Source organism: Dendrobates tinctorius, unplaced genomic scaffold (genome assembly GCF_039654945.1).
Source record: "Dendrobates tinctorius isolate UK_male_01 unplaced genomic scaffold, ASM3965494v1 ptg000074l, whole genome shotgun sequence".
Lineage (NCBI taxonomy): Eukaryota > Metazoa > Chordata > Amphibia > Anura > Dendrobatidae > Dendrobates > Dendrobates tinctorius.
In genome coordinates this window covers 4,730,835-4,753,803 of record NW_027361742.1, presented here as the reverse complement: position 1 = coordinate 4,753,803, position 22,969 = coordinate 4,730,835, and the positions used below count along the sequence as shown (strand labels likewise).

General features: G+C 44.0%; 1 protein-coding gene across 2 annotated transcripts in view; it reads right to left on the bottom strand.

Moving 5' to 3' along the window:
* Nucleotides 1-22,969, bottom strand: part of KCNT2 (potassium sodium-activated channel subfamily T member 2) — a 1,782,840-nt gene that overhangs the window by 1,756,996 nt on the left and 2,875 nt on the right. The window lies entirely within an intron of this gene.

Below are 22,969 nucleotides of genomic sequence, written 5' to 3'. Positions count from 1 at the left end.
ATTAAGTCCCAGGTCACATCGACGGGTTAGTACATCAGATGGCAGAAAGGGGTTAATTCATTGAGAAGTGTAGTTTGTAAAATGGGGCCCTCTACTATTCTGTCACCTCAGGGGCCCTCCCAGTGGGTCATGGCACCCTCGAACCATAATAGTAAAATCTGCACTATAATATGGCGTTCCTTCCCTTTTGAGATTTGCATTGTGCCTCAAAAGTACTTTTCACCCACACATGGGGTATTGGAATACTCAAGAGAAATTGCACAACAAATTTTGGGGTCCATTTTCTCCAGTTATCCTTGAGAAAATAGAAAAAATGGAGCTAAAAGAAAAATTTTTGCGGGAAAAATGTGTTTTTTTTAATTTTCTTAGCTCTGTTATAAACTTATGTATATCACCTGGTGGTTCAAGATGCTCATCACACATCTAGATAGGTTCCTTGAGGGGTTTAGTTTCCAAAATGGTATCACTTATGGGGGGTTTCGACTGTTTAGGCACAGGGGCCCTCCGAAAGTGATATGGCATCCGCTCTCAATTCCAGCCAATTTTGTGTTCAAAAAGTCAAACCTTTCTCCTTCCCTTCCGGGTCCTGCCGTGCGCCCAAACAGTGGTCCTCCTCCACACATGGGGTATTGACGAACTTAGGAAAAATTGTACAACAATTTTTTGGGTCCATTTTCTCCTGTTAAATTTGCTGAAATAAAAATACTGCTGCTAAAAGATTTTTGTGGAAAAAATGTGATTTTAATTTTAACAGCTCTACGTTATTAACTTATGTGAAGCACCTGGGGGTTCAAGGTGCATACCATGCATCTAAATAAATTCCATGTATGGACTAGTTTCTAAAATGGGGTCACTTGTGGGGGGTTTCCATTGTTTAGGTACATCAAGGACTCTCCAAATGCGACATGGCGTCCAATCTCAATAGCAGCCAATCTTGCATTGAAAAAGTCAAACGGCGCTCCTTCGCTTTTGAGCTCTGTCATGCCCCAGCAGTGCCCCCATATTTGGGGCATCAGCATACTCAGGACAAATTTTGCAACAACTTTTGGGGTCCAATTTCCTCTGTTATCCTTGGGAAAATAAAAAATTGGGGGCAAAAAGATTGTTTTTGTCGACAAGCTATGATTTTTTATTTTTACTGCTCTATGCTATAAACTTCTGTGAAGCACTTGGGGGTTAAAAGTGCCCACCACACATCTAGATAAGTTCCTTCGGGAGTCTAGTTTCCAAAATGGTGTCATTTATGGGGTTTTTCCAATGTTTAGGTACATCAAGGGCTCTCCAGTTGCGGAAATGTTGCCGAAATTTCTTCAGCATTTCCGAACGTGTGCACATAGCCTTAGGCTGAGTGCAGACTGACTTTTTGCCCTGCGGATTTTTCCGCGCAGAATTGAAGAAATCCGCAGGTCAAATGACCTGCATTTTTCCTGCGGATTTCTTCCATTTTTCCTGCGGTTTTCTTGCGGTTTTTGTGCGGTTTTCCACTGCGGATTCCCCCCTGCAGATTTGGAGACAGGGGAGGTGGAAAACCGCACAAAAGAAGTAGCATGCTGCGGATTTTGTACAGCAGGAAAACCGCGCGGAAAAATCCGCAGCATCTGCACAGCTGTTTCTTTTTTCATTGATTTTAAGGCTACTGTACATCACAATGCAGATATGCAGCGTTTCTGCGTGGAAAAATCCACTGCAGATCCGCTAGATATCCGCATCATGTGCACACAGCCTTACTGCTTGCTGTTCCTGCACGTGCTCTTTCAGCCACTGGGTTCCAACAGTCATACTCCTATATCTCAACATGATACTCAAGCCTTCTTCATGGCAAGCATCGAAGGAAAATAGGAGGTTCGTGTAAATAAGATGAACTGTTAGCTTACCAATATCTATGCAGATAAGAAAACATGAACAACAAAATACACGGCATTTGAAACTCAGATGTGGTAGAGACCGTAACATATTTTGTGGATTCATCAACCACTGCAGATTGTACTTTGGTGCTCACTTTGCTCACATCCATACTGACAGATTAAAATTATTGTGTATCATTATGCTACTGACACAAAAAGCTTTAGCCCCCTTATTTAAGCTCATAATGATCAATTTATTGATCCGGAGGCCTTCCTAGCGATTGACACTGAACAGACTGTGCGGTGTTCTCAAAGATGAGCTAACCCGAGCTGATGCTCTCATAAATTTTGATGATTTCATTTCCCACTGTATTCATATAAACACTTGATTATCAGAGAGAAGAGTGGAAAAGTGAAATTCAAACTAGTTCCATAGTTTTCACTGTTATCTACCTGCTTCATCCCCTAGTCGCAGAGACTTTGAGATAAAGATTCCTAACATGTATGATGTTGAATCCATGCAGTTTAACAACATATTAAAAAGTTAAAGTGCTGAGAGAAAAGAACAGAAATTGGGCAAATCATTGTTTTTATTGTGGAAGTCTGACACTTTCTCATCAATTGGCCTTCTTGACTACATAAAACAGTGGCAGTGGTAGCAGGTTCCAACTTTATTGATGAAGAATCGGTCTGTAATGATGTATAGTAGGTTTCTATGAAGACAGTGGCTAGATGATAGAGTCACAGACACAGGTATACGTGAAAGTAGTTTGTATTAAACAAGCAGCACAGAACAGCACAGGTGCTGGCGGAGCCAGACAATGACAGCAGTGGTAACAGCAGCAGAACTCAGTCCAGTAGATAGCAAGTTGTACACCAGCACTATGTAGATGTAAGCAGACACAGTCTTAAGGATGCAGGCAAGGACAGTCACTTAGCCCTCTCCCTTGCGGGAGGGGAATCTTCGGGCACAGTGCAGTGGCAGAGAAAGTCACTAGGTAATTGATACTGGATGATTAAAGGTAGCAGGGATAGGTCTCTCAGGTGAAACGCACACAGCAATCAAGATCTTCAGCGCATACCGTGAGTGCTGTAGAAGCGGTGAGCGGTGGAGGCAGAGCTGGAAGGAGCCTTCAGGCAGACACCGTCAGAAGGTCCAGGCGGCGGCAGTTAGGCAGCAGGTAATCCAGGTGGATTCAGCAGGAAGGAAGGAGGTAGCACAGCGTGCAACTCCCAGCTAGCAGATCAGGTACAGGACGAGATATACAAGCAAGGTAGTCACGTCCAGGAAAGCTATTTAAACCAAGCGGGCGGGACCAACAGGCGGTGATGTCACAGGAACCAGTATGGCCGAATGAAGCCAGGCTTAAGGGCAACAGTAAGGGCAAAGTCCGGAACACAGCAGAATAGGAACGATGCTTACATTATTCCCCCCTTAAAGAATGTCCTCCGGACAATCTTCGACCAGGCTTGTCCGGGTACCTTAGATGAAACTGCTCCAGCAGCCGCGGAGCACAGATATTCTCCACTGGTTCCCAGGAATTCTCCTCGACAGAGTATCCTTGCCACTTGACCAGGTATTGCAGCTTCCTTCTGAAGATCCGTGAATCCAGAATCTTCTCCACGACATATTGTTCATGTCCATCAACGAGCACTGGAGCTGGAGGAGAGGAAGTACGCCCTGGGAAGGAATTTGGTACAACTGGCTTTAGTAGGGAAACATGGAACACCGGGTGAACCTTCCAGGCAGGGGGTAATTTCAGACGCACCGCTACCGAATTCACTAGAGCCACGATCTTGTATGGCCCTACAAACTTCTGCCCAAGCTTGACAGTCGGTGCCCTCACCCTCAGATTCTTGGTAGACAACCAGACCGTATCTCCCACCCTATACACCGGAGCCGGCCTCCTGGTACGATCTGCTGCTCTCTTATACCTCTCTTGCGCTGTCGTCAAGGTGGTCTTCAGAGCTTCCAAATTCTGCTGTAAGAAAGAAAGATGGTCAGACACAGCAGGCACTGCAGCCTCCTTGGGGAACTGCGGCAAGATGCTTGGGTGGTAACCCTGATTAGCAAAGAACGGTGACTGCTTAGTCGAGGAGTGCTGCGAGTTGTTATATGTGAACTCTGCCAGGGGAAGCAGATCTACCCAATCGTCCTGCAGATGACTTAAGTAGCAACGGAGGTACTGCTCCAGGGTCTGATTCGTACGTTCCGTCTGTCCATTGGTCTGTGGATGGTAAGCCGAAGACAGACTTACTCTAATATCCAGAGCCGCGCAGAAACACCTCCAGAACCTAGACGTGAACTGCACCCCACGATCCGAGATCACCTCATCCGGGACTCCGTGCAGACGGACCACCTCTTGAATCAACAAGTCTGCAGTCTGTTTTGCTGTGGGTAATCCAGCGCAAGGGATAAAGTGTGCTGCCTTAGTGAGGCGGTCCACGACCACTAGAATGGTGTTCTTACCCTTGGAGACCGGTAGTTCAACAATAAAGTCCATTGAGATGGATCTCCAGGGACGAGATGGTATAGGCAAGGGTTGTAACAACCCGGAAGGCGACGCACGAGGCGTCTTGAACCGAGCACATACCTCGCAGGATGACACGTATCCCTCCACGTCCTTCCGGTACGAAGGCCACCAGAAGTACCGAGCCAGGAACTCTTGGGTCTTCGTTATTCCACGATGTCCCCCAATCTTAGAATCACGGATCAGTCGGAGGACTTCAAGTCTTGTCACCTCTGGTACATACAGCCGATTCTCCTGTAACCACACTCCTCCACTGAAATTTAGGCTTACTTCGGGGGTAGGTTGCCTTAGCAACGGATCTGCTGCGTATGCTGCTTTGATCTCAGACAGAAGATCCTGATGATGGATTGCAGAGATGAAATGAGCGGGAGACACAACAGTACTAGGAGACGACTCAATCACTTCCTCAGGAGCAGCAATCCTAGATAGCGCATCTGCCTTACCATTCCGTGCCCCCGACCTGTAGGAGATGATGAAGTTGAATTGGTTTAGAAACAAGCTCCAACGTGCCTGACGTGGGTTCAAACATCTTACGGACTGCATGAATTCCAAGTTTCGGTGGTCGGTAAGAACTGTAATCGGAGTTGAGGACCCCAGCAGCAAGTGTCTCCACTCCTTGAACGCCGTCACAATCGCCAGTAACTCCTTGTTCCCTACGTCATAGTTCTTCTGCGCCGGGGATAGCTTCTGAGAAAGAAAGGCACAAGGATGAAGAACTGCCTTCTCACCTCCTCTCTGTGACAACACTGCGCCGATGGCGACATCCGATGCGTCCACCTCAAGAGTAAAGCTCAGGTCTGGGTCTGGATGTCTTAAGATGGGAGCCGACACAAATTTGTCCTTCAGCCGTGTGAACGCCTCCTGGGCTTGCGGAGTCCACCGGAACGGTACCCCCTTCTTAGTCAGTTGGGTGATGGGTGCCACAATCTCAGAGAAGTTACGGATGAAGCGCCTATAGAAGTTTGCGAATCCCACAAACCTCTGAACTTCTTTCACCGATCCTGGCGCTGGCCACTCCTGGATCGCTCTGGTCTTTTGATCGTCCATCTGGAGACCCTGTGGAGAGATGACATAACCGAGGAACTGCACTGTTGCCCTGTGGAACTCGCATTTCTCCAATTTGATGTAAAGATGGTTATGCAGCAGGCGTTGCAGCACTGTCCTCACGTGGAGCCGATGTTCCTCGAGATCACTGGAAAAGATTAAAATGTCATCGAGATACACAACCATAAATACATCAAGCACTTCTCGGAAAATGTCATTAACAAAATGCTGAAAGGTTGCAGGAGCATTTCGTAGTCCGAACGGCATGACCCGTGACTCGAAGTGTCCATAACGGCAGCGGAAGGCCGTCTTCCACTCATCTCCAGACCGAATTCTCACGAGATTGTAGGCTCCCCGAAGATCCAGTTTGGTGAATATCTTAGCCTGCTTCACCCTCTCCAGTAGTTCAGAGATTAAGGGTAGCGGGTGCCGATTCATGACCGTTACCTTGTTTAAATCACGGTAGTCCATGCAAGGACGCAGACCCCCGTCCTTTTTCTTCACGAAGAAGATTGGTGCACCCGCAGGAGAAGTAGACGGTCGGATGAAGCCCTTGGCGAGATTCTCGTCGATGAAGTCCTTCAAGGCCTTTAATTCAGGACCAGACAAAGGGTAAATACGCCCGAATGGGATCTCCGCCCCAGTTACCAGTTCTATCGGGCAATCATAAGGCCGGTGGGGAGGTAACATATCTGCCCTCTTCTTGTCACATACCTCTGCCAGATCCTGATACTCCGGTGGTAATTGTCCCTCAGTCGTAGCTACTACCTTGGGGATAGCAGCGACCTTAGGAATAGCGGGGTTGCTGTTAGAACTTGGAGGGAACTGCACTTCCCTGGTCTCCCAGTTGATGCGAGGATTCTGAACCTGGAGCCAAGGTAACCCCAGGATAATAGGGAAGTGAGGAGAAGATATTAGTAAAAAGGACAAATGTTCCACATGTTCCTCTCCAATGCATACCTTCACCGACTCAGTCTCCATGGTTACCGGTCCAGATGTAAGTGGCGACCCGTCTACTGTCTCCATCAAGACTGACGACTCCCTCTTCACTGCCCTGATTCCATGCTTCCTTGCAAACGCGAAATCCATGAAGTTCCCACTGGCCCCGGAGTCCAACATGGCGGCGCTCTCGACACACCGACCCTGGAAGCAGACCCTCAAGGATAGGTAATAGTGGGAATTCTTCTTAGTAGCGAAGTAGGAGGAAACGACGGATGTCATCGAGATCACCACTGCGTTCAATGGAAGAGATGCCAGCGAATTCATATCGGCAAAGTCCAGGTCTCTCTGATTGTCTCTGCCCCCCGAATTGTTCAGATCTAGGACGCAGGACTCCCCCGCCTCGGAGTTACAATCAATGATAGCTGCAGCCGTCTTACGTCTCCTGACTGGACACTCGGAGATGAAGTGACCGGTCCCCCCGCAGTAGAAGCACAGGTTTTCCTTAAAGCGATGCTCCTTGCGGGCATCAGGAGGATTTCTACGTACGGCATCCACCTGCATCGGTTCGGGCTCGGGCTCGGGATTCCTCCTGCTGGTGACATCTCTGGAGGGAGAAGAGAACGGAACAGTGTTATTAAACCGTAGATCAGACCAGCGCTCCTGTCTGCGCTCGGAGAGTCGATTGTCAATGCGGATGCAGTGATTGATGAAGTCCCCAAGAAGCACGGGCGAGTCCCCGCGTGCCAGTTCATCCTTAACTGCCGTAGACAATCCCCTGCGGAAGATGGCCTGCTTGGCTGCCCCGTTCCAGGTGGTGTCTAAAGCCCATCTACGGAAGTCCAATGCATACTCCAGCACCGAACGCTTCCCCTGCCGAAGGGTCAGCAGCGTCGTCTCAGCAGTATTAGCTCGGTTCGGGTCATCAAACATCTGCGTCATTGCGGCAATGAAATTGTCCATAGAGTTAAGCAGAGGGTCGTCGGTCTCAATCAAAGGGTTGGCCCACGCGAGCGCCTTACCAGACAGCAGCATGACTATAGTCAGAACTTTGGAGCATTCAGTAGTGAACTGTGGGGCATGAGCAGCAAAGAAGATCCGGCACTGGTTCAAAAATCCTCGGAATTTATCCCTCTCACCAGCGAACCGGAAGGGTGGAAGCTTCGGGAAGGTCGGTGTAGTATCCCGGGCAGCACCTGCTACCTGCGCGGCTGGGGCCTGTTCCAGAGCAGCAATCCGATCGAGCTGCATAGGAATCGCTTGCTCCAACGCCAGAACACGATCACCCTGAAGAGGAGCTGCTTGTTCCAGCGCCGTAATCCGATTTGCCAGTCGTTGCAACTGTGCCTCTGCTGCCCCGGCGTTGTGTTCGATACGTTGCTCCAGCGTGTCCAGCTGGGTCCTAATGCCTGCCACATCCTGCCGTATCAAAGCAAGCTGCTTGCTTACACGTTTCTCCAGGGACTCTACACCTGCGGTCTCCATATTGGTGGCTTGTATATCCTGTAATGATGTATAGTAGGTTTCTATGAAGACAGTGGCTAGATGATAGAGTCACAGACACAGGTATACGTGAAAGTAGTTTGTATTAAACAAGCAGCACAGAACAGCACAGGTGCTGGCGGAGCCAGACAATGACAGCAGTGGTAACAGCAGCAGAACTCAGTCCAGTAGATAGCAAGTTGTACACCAGCACTATGTAGATGTAAGCAGACACAGTCTTAAGGATGCAGGCAAGGACAGTCACTTAGCCCTCTCCCTTGCGGGAGGGGAATCTTCGGGCACAGTGCAGTGGCAGAGAAAGTCACTAGGTAATTGATACTGGATGATTAAAGGTAGCAGGGATAGGTCTCTCAGGTGAAACGCACACAGCAATCAAGATCTTCAGCGCATACCGTGAGTGCTGTAGTAGCGGTGAGCGGTGGAGGCAGAGCTGGAAGGAGCCTTCAGGCAGACACCGTCAGAAGGTCCAGGCGGCGGCAGTTAGGCAGCAGGTAATCCAGGTGGATTCAGCAGGAAGGAAGGAGGTAGCACAGCGTGCAACTCCCAGCTAGCAGATCAGGTACAGGACGAGATATACAAGCAAGGTAGTCACGTCCAGGAAAGCTATTTAAACCCGGCGGGCGGGACCAACAGGCGGTGATGTCACAGGAACCAGTATGGCCGAATGAAGCCAGGCTTAACGGCAACAGTAAGGGCAAAGTCCGGAACACAGCAGAATAGGAACGATGCTTACACGGTCATCCATTTTCATCAACAGCAGGTGTGCCTATATATTTTTTATTAAAAGAAAGACGTTTCCTTAGGACGCTGCATTGATTACAGAGAATTGAATAAAATTACTGTAAAGAATCATTACCCTCTGCCCTTGATCCCTGAGTTGCTGGACAGAGTTTGTCATGCAATGTTGTTTACAAAACTAGATCTTAGGGAGGCATATAAGTTGGTTCGTGTTAGACCTGATGATGATTGGAAAACAGCATTTAGACCAAGTTATGGACACTATGAGTACTTAGTCATGTTGTTTGTACTTTGCAATGCTCATACAACATTTAGGAATTTCAGTAATGGCATTTTCAAAGACTTGCTTGATCAAATCATAGTCATTTATTTGGATTTTATACTAATCTTTTCGAGTTCTGCAGAAGAGCATCAGAATCATGTGAAAACTGTGCGTTTAAGAATCCACTATCTTTATATTTAGCTGAAGAAATGTGAGTTACATGAAACAAAGATCTTGTTCTTGGGCTATAAATTCTTTACTCAAGGATTGCAAATGAACTCTAGCAAGAATCAAGCTATCATTGAATGGCCAACGCCAAAAAAATGTGAAAGTCGTCCAACGATTTGTGGGATTTGCCAATTTTTCCAGTTATTTCATTAAGAATGTTTCAGTTATAATTGCACCAATCACCAAATTAACAAAGAAAGGCTTATCGTTTTTTTTGCTTCCTCAAACACATGATGCTTGTTCTTGCCTTCAGATAAAGTTCACTGCAGTTCCTATACTGATTCATCCCATTCATGAAGAAGTTCACAGCAGTTCCTATACTGATTTATCCCAATCATGAACATGCCTTTATTGTAGAAGTGGCTGCTTCAGAAGGTGCAGTAGAGGCTAGTCTGTCACAAAGAACAGGAACAAATAATTTGCTACATCCTTGTGCCTATTTCTTGAAAAGTTTGACCGTGCCAGAAAAGAACTATGATGTGGGGTACAAAGAGCTCTTAGTTAACATTGCTGCTATTAAGGAATGGAGACATCTAGAAGGAGCAGCTCAACAAATTGTTGTTCTAACTAACCATCCTAACCTTGACCTTATCAAGTCTGCCAAATGTTTGTCCCCCCGCCGAGCTCGATAGAGCCTTTTTCCTAACCGATTGAACTTTGATATCTCTTGCTGACATGACTCCTGTAATGGTAACACTATTGCTTCATCTGGGATCTTCTCCAAAGATTTCCCTACAACAACACTACCAAAAACTATTCTGCTTGAGTCAAACTTCCTGGGGGTGATTCATAACCAAGAATTGCTGGAAAATATATAGCAAGCATATGAGACAAATCCAATTCTTCTGCATTCACTAAAGTATATGGTCCTCTCTCCTCTCTACCCGCATGCCTCTCCCCGCTGCTGCTCCCTACCATCTAAGATGAAAGTCACAAAATAAAGGACTTTTCATTCAAGCTGACATGGTGAGTGCCGCATACTTTTTTCTGAATTACTCATATATACTTGTTGACATATGCTGAGCAACTCCAAATTGGACATTTATGCTGATGACTGCTCTACAATCTGGCTCAACTCCTCCATACAAAGGATTACATGTTTTTGCACTGGTGCCGCTATTCACATTTCTCTGTGGCTTAGTGACTAAAATATATAACTTAACTTTCAAAATAACCTATGGACTCATAATAATTGCATCTATGTTCCAGAAACGGTGAGAATACTGGTGTTAAAACTGATCAATGACTCCAAGTTAGCAATACAAAAAGAAATTAATAAAACATAAGAATTTCTGTCTTATTTCTTTTGGTGGCCCTATTACCAAAAATATGTTAAACAATATGTATCTTCCTGAAGCAACTGTAATGAATAAAAAACCTGCACATCATTAATGGGATTATTACAACCTCTGAAAATTCCAACTCATCCTTGGGGCTCTATATCTATGGATTTTACTGTTGAACTAACAGTTTCAAAGGGAAAGCGTTCAATCCTAGTAGTGGTTGGCCAACTCACCAAAGCAGCACATTTTGTCCATTGCACTGGTTTGCCTTCTGCTAAAGAGACTGCTGATCTTGTAATTCAAAATCTGTTTTGTCTTCATGGATTACAGAGGAAGTTTTCTCTGATGGTGAAACATAATTTACATCAAGATCCTGGAAGAATTTTTGTGCAGCATTGAACATTGATTTCAGTTTATCTTCTGCATTCCATCCCCAGTCAAATGGTAAGATTTAACGCACAAACAAAACTTTAGAGCAATAACTCATATGCTGCATTTATCATATTCTGGATGACTTGGTTGATTTGTTTCCTTTGGCAGAATTTTTATACAACAATTCTCAAAGTTCGTCAACCAAACACCATTCTTCGCAAATTCTGGTTACCATTCAAGTATTCTTTCTAATTTTCCCAGAGAAGCGTCTATCCCTGCAACCGAGTCTGGAAATACTAAAAGACACTTTAAGTATTGCCCAGGAAAAATATAAGGAAGCAGCAGATAAATCTTGCAGATTTTCACCGAACTTCCAAATGGGTGATGAAGTATTGCTTTCCACCAAGAATTTGAAGCTCAATATACGCTCATCAAAACTGGGCCAAAAATGTATTGGTCCTTTTTAAAATCATTGAACAAGTCAGCTTATTAGCGTTTCACATTCAACTTCCAAGAACAAGGAAGAAAAATCCACTGATCCATGTCTATTTACTAAAGCCATTTGTTACAAAACTTTTTCCAGAGATTGTCTACCTCCTAGTGATCATATCAAATTGGGTGGGCAAGAACATTACACAATTGAAAAGGTACTGAACTCCTAAATATTCAGAAATAAGTTGCAGTACTTATTGAAGTGACAAAGGTATGGCCCTGAAGATACAGTAACTCCTGGGAACCTGTTGAGAATATTAATACTCCTAGACTGCTTAGAGTTTTACCAAAAATACCCACATAAACCAAGCCAAGCATCATCCAGAGGCCGTTGTTGAAAGGGGGGAGTAATATCAGGATTTCTGTTGTCCTTCTACAGTTTGACCACTATTGGCTGCTGTTGTTCACCTTAGTAATTGCTTTCTGTTGTCCTTCTACAGTTTGACCACTATTGGCTGCTGTTGTTCACCTTAGTAATTGTGCTGCAATTTGACTCCTTACCACTGGAGATTGCTGTTCTGCGATTGCCTTTTTCTAAGATGGCAGATTCTGAACCTGTGGAATCCATCTTGTTTTCTGTTTGGGCCTACCTAAAGCCACATAGATATTTCACTCATTGATTGAGTATTGTGTCTGTTTGTTAGGGCCCCGTCACACATAGTGATCTCGCTAGCGAGATCGCTGCTGAGTCACAAGTTTTGTGACGCAACAGTGATCTCACCAGCGAGATCGCTGTGTGTGACAGTGATCAGCGGCCGGCCCCCTGCCAATATCGCTGATCACTATAGGAAAGCCCTGGACATTTTTTTGGTTGCTGGTCTCCTGCTGGCCAGCACGCATCGCTGCGTGTGACAGGCGGGAGACCAGCGATCAGCTGGTAACTAAGGTAAACACAGGGTTTCTAAGCACGGCGCTGTGCTTAGAAATCCGATGTGTATCTTAGTTACCAGCGCGCTGATGCAGGGAGCTGGTAACCAAGATACACATCGGGTTTCTAAGTGACGCACGTCCCTTAGAAACCTGATGTGTACCTTAGTTACCAGCTCCCTGCATCAGCGCTCTGGTAAAAAAGATACACATCGGATTTCTAAGCACAGCGCCGTGCTTAGAAACCCTGTGTTTATCTTAGTTACCAGCTGATCGCTGGTCTCCTGCCTGTCACACGCAGCGATGCGTGACGGGGCCCTTAGTCTAGTTCCAGTCTCCAACTCCTGAACTTTCTTACGAAGACTGTCATAATTTATCTCTGGATTATTTTCCTACAATCCTTTGCTATCTCCAAGAGCATCTATTACCACTTGCTGTTCCTGCTTGTGCTCTTTTGGCCACTGGATCCCAGCAGTGCTATGCCAGTTTGTTTGCTAAATTGTGTCAAGCTAGCACAGTGGCAGATTAAATATTTGGTTCATCATCCTATATATATATATATATGTATATACACTCACTGGCCACTTTATTAGGTACACCTGTCCAACTGTGTGTTAAGACTTAATTTCTAATCAGCCAATCACATGGCGGCAACTCAGTGCATTTAGGCATGTAGACATGGTCAAGACAATCTCCTGCAGTTCAAACCGAGCATCAGTATGGGGAAGAAAGGTGATTTGAGTGCCTTTGAACGTGGCATGATTGTTGGTGCCAGAAGGGCTGGTCTGAGAATTTCAGAAACTGCTGATCTACTGGGATTTTCACGCACAACCATCTCTAGGGTTTACAGAGAATGGTCCGAAAAAGAAAAAAAATCCAGTGAGCGGCAGTTCTGTGACCGGAAATGCCATGTTGATGCCAGAGGTCAGAGGAGAATGGCCAGACTGGTTCGAGCTGATAGAAAGGCAACAGTGACTCAAATTGCCACCCGTTACAACCAAGGTAGGCAGAAGAGCATCTCTGAACGCACAGTGCGTCGAACTTTGAGGCAGATGGGCTACAGCAGCAGAAGACCACACTGGGTACCACTCCTCTCAGCTAAGAACAGGAAACTGAGGCTACAATTTGCACAAGCTCATCGAAATTGGACAGTAGAAGATTGGAAAAACGTTGCCTGGTCTGATGAGTCTCGATTTCTGCTGTGACATTCGGATGGTAGGGTCAGAATTTGGCGTAAACAACATGAAAGCATGGATCCATCCTGCCTTGTATCAACGGTTCAGGCTGGTGGTGGTGGTGTCATGGTGTGGGGAATTTTTTCTGGGCACTCTTTGGGCCCCTTGGTACCAATTGAGCATCGTTGCAACGCCACAGCCTACCTGAGTATTGTTGCTGACCATGTCCATCCCTTTATGACCACAATGTACCCAACATCTGATGGCTACTTTCAGCAGGATAATACGCCATGTCATAAAGCTCGAATCATCTCAGATTGGTTTCTTGAACATGACAATGAGTTTACTGTACTCAAATGGCCTCCTCAGTCACCAGATCTCAATCCAATAGAGCATCTTTGGGATGTGGTGGAACGGGAGATTCGCATCAGGGATGTGCAGCCGACAAATCTGCGCCAACTGTGTGATGCCATCATGTCAATATGGTCCAAAATCTCTGAGGAATGCTTCCAGCACCTTGTTGAATCTCTGCCACGAAGAATTGAGGCAGTTCTGAAGGCAAAAGGGGGTCCAACCCCTTGCTAGCATGGTGTACCTAATAAAGTGGCCAGTGAGTGTATATATATATATATGTGTGTGTAAATATATATAATATACTGCTGCTGCCTTGATCACTCATTCTAGCAACACAGATGTAGAAGCATTGGCTCATTGGGGAGCTGAGAAAAGTCTCCTGGTCACACCTGTGTTCGGCTTTAGCAAATTTTGCCAAGCAGATAACACACCCTATTCTAGTAATACATCAGTTTTGACTCCCTTTTGGAAGGTGGAAAACGCTCTACAATTTTGTTTTGATAATGAGATTCAAAAATCATGTCTATACAATAGTCATCCCACTGCTAGATGCTTTGATATTCATGTTATCCCCTAAGAAATCAAGTATTCAGCTTTCCATGGATTCCAGCTTGACCGGGGGCCATATTGGTTCCCTTTCCTTATTTCTTGTAACTGTTGGTTGTCATGGCCAGCATCGTTATCATTATCACCAATTTATCCAAAATCCTTTGGCAGAACTTCACCTCTACTATTTGTCAGCAAGGTTGACACCATTCTCACCCAAATATATCACCCCTCAAAACTATTCTGGTTCCTGGTCTTGTCCACAACACAGTCATCATCACTATAATTATGACTGACTCAGCTGACAGCTGCCTCAGTGTATTAAATGTCCAGACCCCCCTGCCTCATTTACACCTTGCTACTGACATTGCACAAATAATGAAGACTGACAGAGCCAGAAGCACAACTAGACATATTAATTGTGTCCTTCATTTCCTCAGACTCCCTGTTATTTGAGTACAAAGGCTAACTGTTCATCTCATCCAATAAATCAACTGTACGAAGTTGTTGATCTTGTGTAATCTCCTCCTTAACCACCTGAGTGCTGTGGCCTTAAGAGTAAAGCCCCCGTCTCACATAGCGAGATCACTGTTGCGTCTCCGATTTTGTGACGCAACAGCGATCTCGCCTGCAATCACACTATGTGTGACACATAGCGGCGATCGGGCCCCTACTTCGATGTCGCTGATCGTGCTCCAATGTCCTGGGCCATTTTTTGATCTCTGGTGTCCCACTGGCCAGCATGCATCGCTGTGTTTGACAGGGACAACTAGGAACAACCTCAATACTACAGGTCTGAGAGACACGATGGTCGTTGGGACCCTATCGTTCCATATCGTTGCTACATCGCTGTTGAGATCTGACGGTTTGACATCTCACCAGCGACCTCGTAGCGACGCACCAGCGATCCCTACCTGGTCGCATTGTTGTCGGGATCGCAGGTGCATCGCCAAGTTTGATGGTACCCTTAGACTAAGTGTCAGAACAGATGCAGGTGTTACTGGCAAAATATAAAGTCCACAATGTAAAAAATTAATTGTTACAGTGGTGAAGGTGAACTGTGGAGAACACTGACTCAAACTGATAGTGTCACTGTCAGAGAATACATCACCCTGTTGTGCCTGAGATGAGTCATGTTCCATATATTCTATTACAACCTCTTTTTCTTCCTCTTCCTTCATTTTCTAACAACCTTGTTGAAATCAAAGGAGGATAATTATGACTGACCTTTGGTGGCAATGTTGCCCAGATGGCTGGTGCCACTGAATGCATTGGTGTTGCAGCTAGCTTCTCCCACATTCTTAGCCATGGTATCTTTTTTTTCTTCATATAAATCTACTCATTGCCCTTGTCACTTTGTATTTTGTATTAATTCAAATAACTCATTCTGCTGCTTGCAACAGACCATGCTGCACAAACAGTACTGTAGAAAACAAACAATGCAAAATTTGTCATCTATTCTATTATTTCTTAACATTGTTTTTTGGTGATTACTTTGTATCATACTTCACCCACACACACATGATACACCATTTGAAAGGTAAACTTGCCCCCTTCAGCAAGAAAATAGCCAAACAAACCAGACATCCACGATTTGATCACAAAATACAGTTTAAACATTAGTTTTCATAAACCTGCAGTAAAGAAAAATGACCTACAGATGGCACCACAGTATCCCAAAGCACACTACCAACACATTTGTAAACATGCACTGCTTTTTTGATGATTTACTTCGACACACACACACACATGATACATCATTTGAAAGGTAAACTTGCTCCCTTCAGCAAGAAAATAAAGCCAAGCAAGCCACACATTCACAATTTTAACACTAAATGCAGCTTAAACATTAATTTCCATAAACCTGCAGAAAGAACCAATGACCTGCAGGTGGCACCTCAATCAGAAGTTATTTTTTGGCCTCTACTTATCAAACCAATTTATTGTATTACCAATCTACATATATAAATACAATATTATACATCTATGTGTTACCTAACTACAAAAGCTACTGTAATATTATGCCTCTTTTAAAGGGTTGTCCAACTCCTTCTTGAACTAAATATTTGACCATGATAAAATAAAAAACCTAAACTTATCTCCCTTGCTGCTGCTGTTCCAGCAGTGTCAACACTCACTATCCCAAGCAGATGGTGTGGTGGAATGACATTTGTGACCCGGTGTCCAATCAGCACTGGCATCACTGTCGCTGCCTGTGGAAGTTTTGAACAGCACTGATTGAGCACTGGGTTCCACGTTAAATTCCACCGCATGAGAATTGCTGGACCGCAAGTTCTGACACCGCGGGAACAGTGCCAATACGGGAAGTGAGTATAAGTTTTCTTTTATTTTATCAGGGTCAAACATTTAGTTAATGACAGGGTTGTTCTAGTAGTGGAAAACCACATTAATACACAAAATTAAAACTGATTCATATGATGGAAATAGTAAGTCTTGTCTGGATAAGTTAAACCAGAAAAACCTGAAATGATGCAACGAAAGAAATGCATAAAGCTTAAAGGGAATCTGTCACCTCATTTTTCGAACATGACCTGCTGGCACCGACATCAGGGGCTTATCTACAGCATTCTGTAATGCTGTAGATAAGACCCTGATGTTAGCTGAAAGAGAAGTAAAATGAGTTAGATTATACTCACCCAGGGGCGGTCCGGGTCCGGTTCAGGTCCGAAGGGTGTCATGGTCTGGTCTGGTGCATCTTCTAATGGTGACGTCCTCTTCTTTGCTGCCTGTCGTGGCTCCGGCACAGGCGCACTGCTCTGCCAACAGAGCAGAGCAGAGATCTGCAGTACGCAGGCGCCGGAAGAGGTCTGGCGCCTGCGCACTGCAGTATTCTGCTGTGCCCTCAACAGGGAAGAGCAGTACGCCTGCACCAGAGCCACGACAGGCAGCAAAGAAGAGGATGTCGCCATTAGAAGATGAGAGGCGCCGGACTGCAACACCCATCGGACCAAGACCGGACCACCCTGGTGAATATAATATAACTCCTTTTTCTTCTCTTTCAGGTTACATCGGGGGCTTATCTACAGCATTACAGAATGCTGTAGATAAGCCCCTGATGTCGGTGCCGGCAGCTCATAGTCGAAAAATGGGGTGACAGATTCTCTTTAACACTTTTGTATTTTATTCAAATTTTGAAAGATTAAGGCCGGTTTCACATTAGCGCATTTTATGCGCGCGCACGGCCGGGGGTAGCTCCGCCCCCGATCCGGCTCTCTGCCCGGCGTGCCCGCCCCTTGCCTGTAGCGCCGCCTCCTAGCGGACAGCGGCGCCTGCGATCGGCGCACCCTATCTTTAGCATAGGGTGCGCCGATCGTGCGCAGGTCGTGCGCTAGTTGCGCTTTGACCTGCGCTGCGCACTTATGACGGTGCGCCGTGCGCGCCAAAATCGAACTTTTCGGATTTTGGCGCGCACGGCGCACCGTCATAAGTGCGCAGCGCAGGTCAAAGCGCAACTAGCGCACGACCTGCGCACGATCGGCGCACCCTATGCTAAAGATAGGGTGCGCCGATCGCAGGCGCCGCTGTCCGCTAGGAGGCGGCGCTACAGGCAAGGGGCGGGCACGCCGGGCAGAGAGCCGGCTCGGGGGCGGAGCTACCCCCGGCCGTGCGCGCGCATAAAATGCGCTAATGTGAAACCGGCCTAACCTAGCACTTAAGCCATTACTTGTTATGCTGCTAACATCAGAGGTCTTCTGCCTGTGATCCCAGCCATCACTATATGACTGCAGCAGTCATATACTAACCACTTGTAATCTAAAAGATCTAAAACCTCTAGAGTACTCAAGGAAGTAAACTTTGTGCCACCAGGTAAAAAAGTGTGATTATTGCTTATTTTAAGAAGTTATTCTTCACTCCCTTTGCGATTGCAGATGTACAGAGGCCGAAACATCACTTTGTGAATTTTGTGAATTGTGGTTCTAATAGAACCATATGCATCTGTAATCACTTTGGTAGTGGCAAATACCTTGCTGTGTTAAAAGGATTTAAATGCTTCTCATGCACCAGGTGAGAATGCCAAATATCTTCGATTTCAATTGTTTATTTTATGCCATTTGCAGCTTTTTCTATTTGACTTTTTTTAATTGAAAGTTGGTGAACAACTTTACCTATAAAATCATCTTAAGAAAATCCATTAGTTCTCCAGAGTGGTGACTTTAGGCAACTGGAATTATTCAGTTTTAATTTATGCACAGTCATATGAAAAACTAAATACATCCACCATGAGTTTTATGGTATTACCTATCATGACTGCACATAAAAAAATAGATTCTGTCATTACACATTCATCAAAAACGAGGCCAAAATGCAGAAACTTTGACTATAAGATCCCTTAGTCCTGTGGCTAAAAACAATCAAAATTATTACTCTTTCAAGACTATGATTTGTAGTGAATATGAAGTGATTTCGCAGATATGCTGTGTTTGAATTTTGTCACTGTGGTGAGCAGAAAAAAGGAAAGAAAGCGCACCTTGTGCAGATCAACTAAACTGAAGCAATCTCAGCGGTGAGAGTGCTTACCTGGGTGAGTTGTGCAATCCAGGCACTATGCTGAGATGAAGTATAAAAAAATCTCCTGCCCGCTGCTGATCCACACATTGGATCCAGTAAGAAATCCAGATGGAAATCAGGAGGAGCAAAGATGAAGTCGGTGGTTGGGATAAGCGTTGCCAAGCAGCACAGAAAAATATTTAGAATTGAGAGTCCTCAGTGGTTGATACCTTTTAATGGCTAACTGAAAAGATAGTAACCTATTGCAAGTTTTCGAGACTACTCAGGTCTGTTCATCAGGCTTGACTAATACAACAGCTGAAGAATCACATATTTATGCACAAAACAGCACAACAGCACATATGAAGAGACCTGAGTAATCTCAAAAGCTTGCACTGTGTTACTATCTTTTCAGTTAGCCATTAAAAGGTATCAACCACTGAGGACTCTCAATTCTGAATATTCTTTTATCTACTGGCTAACACGGTACAAAGATATATATCTTTCCTGTGTCAAGCAGTACAGGAATTGATTTCACTGGCTATCGTGTTTCAGGCCCAACTGGCTGCTTCATTCACTTGGGGGAGTTGAGTAATCTAGGCACAACACTGAGATGAGGTATGAAAAAATCTCATGCTGGCTACTGCTCCACACGTTGGACCCAGTAAGGAATCTGGATGGAATTCAAGAGGAACGAAGACAAAGTCAGTGGTGTGGATAAGCGCTGCCAAGTAGTACAGGAATGGATTCCATTGGCAATCATATTTTAGGCCCAACTGGCTCCTTCATCAGGCATCATTCACTTGCATAGCAGCAATGACATTTTATCTTAATCCCTTCAAGATTGTCAGTGGAATGCATTCCTGTACTGCTTGGCCACTGTGGTGATACATTTTGGCCAAACAGCTCCACTTTAGTATCATCTGTGCAAAAAAAAATTGTTTCAGAAGTCTTTATGTTTGTCCAAAAGCAACATTGTAAACATTAGCTGTGCTGCCATCTTGTTTTTAGAAAGATGCTTATTCCTGGCAACGCTTCCAAACAAATAGTACTTGATGGCTATTATCATGATCTCATTCTCATGAACTTAACCACTTAACATGTTAACTTAGACTTTTATATTCTAAGCAGTTTTGCTTTCAGTTTTTTTTTGCAATTTCTATGAGCATTGCAGGGTCTGACCTTGAGAAGAACTTGCCGGGACATCTACTTTTACTGTTTAACATGGAAAGAAATACAATCTACTTTAACCTATAACCTAGCATGTTAATCTAGAGAATTAAGAAAACTTCATGAGTAAGATGGTAATTTCCCAATAGCAAAGTAAACATTTTTTCCCGCCTTCACAATATTATGTTTTTTTAAGAAAGTGAACGACTATTGCAGCATGTTGTTTCAGAGAAATCCGTAGACTCGCTGCTTGTAAAGTAAAGAATCACCATTTTTGATTATGATTAAGCCTTCAGTTCTGTACACACAGAGGATTCCCACTCATTGTTGCAGACCTAGATGTAAGACGATCATTAAAAAGATCACTGTACTGTCCCTTCAAGTATTTGTACATTGCAATGAGATCGCCCCTAAGCCCTTGTTTTTCCCAAATGAATAGCCCCAAGTTTGATGACCTGTCTTGATGTTATAGTTCATCCATCCCCTTAATAACCTTAATCGCTCTTATCTACACCTCCTCTAAAATGTTTTCCGCTCTCAGATATTTTTTCTCAGTGTAGAATGATGTTCTCCAAATTTCTTGGTAATTGCCTTATATGCCCCCTAGATTGAGAGACAGCAAGAATTTATTTTCTAAGATTAATGCTGATTTAATCTCTCCTTGGCATTGTGTTAGTACATTCTCAAATTCTTCAGATCAGCAAACTTTACAAACTTCGGCTTCTATAAAGATGGTTGCACATTCTGATTAGCAATTAATCAAGGGCATTTGCTGCTACCTACCCTTTTAATTCCTATGGGATGACTAGTCCTGGACAAAGCAATCAAGTAATCCTCAAGTCAGTGAATTAGAGGACAGTCAGCCATGTGTGCGATTTTTAAATGTAGATTAGAGTGGATCTTATGTGATTATGATAACTAGTTTCTAAGTGAAATCAACGTTTTATGCAGTACTTCAATATCATGGGCCACTTGCTATTTTCTTCAATTCATTGGGATTTATGAACGTAAGAAAGCCAATATCGAGTTGAAGCCTAAACCAAAAAAGTTGCTCTCTATCTGTTCTATTAAATACCCCAGTTAATGCCTTTAAGAACGCTTGAACATTTAGTGCTAACACCCTAAGCCAGCACAATACTTTTGAATTTTCACCATTTTTATTTTCACTATTTATCATTCACCATTCTGTACATAATGTATTTATTGCATTTTACAGACTATTAATTTGAGGTTACACAAATACCAAATATATCCATGTTATTCAATGGTTTGTGAAATTTATTTATAAGAGTATATTGTAAAATATTGCTACAGATATTGCCTTATTACTTTTAAGAAGCGTTACAAAAAAAAATCCAACTTTTACTTTTCAGCTTTTTGGGGTTTTTTTTACACATAACGCACCGGTATATACAGAAGATATGTGCTTGGACTGTAAATGCAAATACCCTATGCCTGAATAAAGAAAGATTGAGGATTTTAGGCACAACAATGCAGCCTGTAGCTCAATGTTAGAGTTTCGGCCTTCCATACCAACATGTTTGAGTTTAAATCCCAGCAGTGTCAAGCTGTGCGCAGAATACGAGAATTAATTAAACATATGGAGGCATCCACTGAGAAAAATCAGATGTCTGGGGCCCTGGTCTTGAAGGAGAATATTATAGGGTCCTGTGTGAGGAGCTACATTAGATGCAAATGCAGCAGATCTGCTGTGCAAACAAGTGTTTGTATCAGTGTCCTGAAGGCCCCCGCTCACCCCATGGGCCCCTTGGAGATAAATTAGCAGCTCAGCTTGTATGTGAAAAGAAGCAGTGGGTTTAGAGTTCAGCCTGAAAGAAACAGTTGCTATCATAATAAAGATTTTATGAGATTCAGCAGCACAGAATTATGCATCAATTCAGACAAAACAAATGGAAATTATAAGTGCGCTTCAAGCATTCGCAAAGCAGGTATATAGTTATAACTTATTCCTCTAGATGTTGGAAAGTAGTTTTAACTTTCACACATTCAGAATTTGCCATGACAAAATCCATTGCTGAAATATTAGGCCGACGCTCGGATTTCTGCAGTTGATTTTCCAGCTGATCCACTTGAGGATTTCCAATATTGTCTCAGTGCAGTCATTATTTCAGTTGGATTTTTTTTTTTTTTGCTGCAAATAAATGGAGTTTGAAAATCCCAGTCATTTTCACAGGCTGAGAAACGTCAGCATTTTGGATAAAGATTTATGTGGAAAACAATCCTAAATCCTTCAAAAATCTTAAAGATGTGAATATTACCTTCTGCCTCTCGACTCGTTCTAAACTTTTAAGGCAATGTGATTTGAAATATGAGACATTACTTGTTCCTTCTGTATTAAATATGTATGACTTGTTATCTCAGCTAGAAACTGCACATGTCATCTACATAACATTAGATAACCTTTTAGTAACTTCGGAACACATTAGAAGTTCTCAAATTACTCAGAAAGTCAGAAAAAATGTTCAGGTCTAACAACTTAGGCTGGGTTCACATCACGTTAGGGCAATCTGTTTAATGGATCTGTTAAACGGATGCGCTAATGATGAGCCCCAAATTGTCTTTTTTTGTGATCGCGTTAACGCATGGTTGCATTGCATAGACAGCGTTCGAAGGTGCATCACAAAATAACGGACCATCGCTAACGCATGCCAATTTTGACATGCGTTAGGATGCGTTACGCTAATGGAAGTCAATGGTTTCATTAATAAATCCGCTACACTGCGTTAGTGCCGCTTAGTAACGGATCCGTTAAACGGAACCTAGCCTTACTCTACATCACAAGGAGAGTTTTTCCTCTTGTCACTGAAGTTCAGATGCTCAGGGGTCTCATAAAGTTTACTTACTGTTTTTACTCTATGGCTCCACTTTGAGCTGCATGGTAAGGTATCGTTCACAAAGGCATAAAAATCATCCCATTCTCATCCAGAAAAGTGGAACATTTTTTTCTTACTTGTCGTCCGTGTGTTGTCCGCATGAAATCTGTTTTTTTACTCAGCATATATGAATATTTTAAAGGATCATTTACAAATTCTTTGCTACAGAATTGTAACATATCTGTAAAAATCGGATATCTTAGTGATGGTCCGCATGG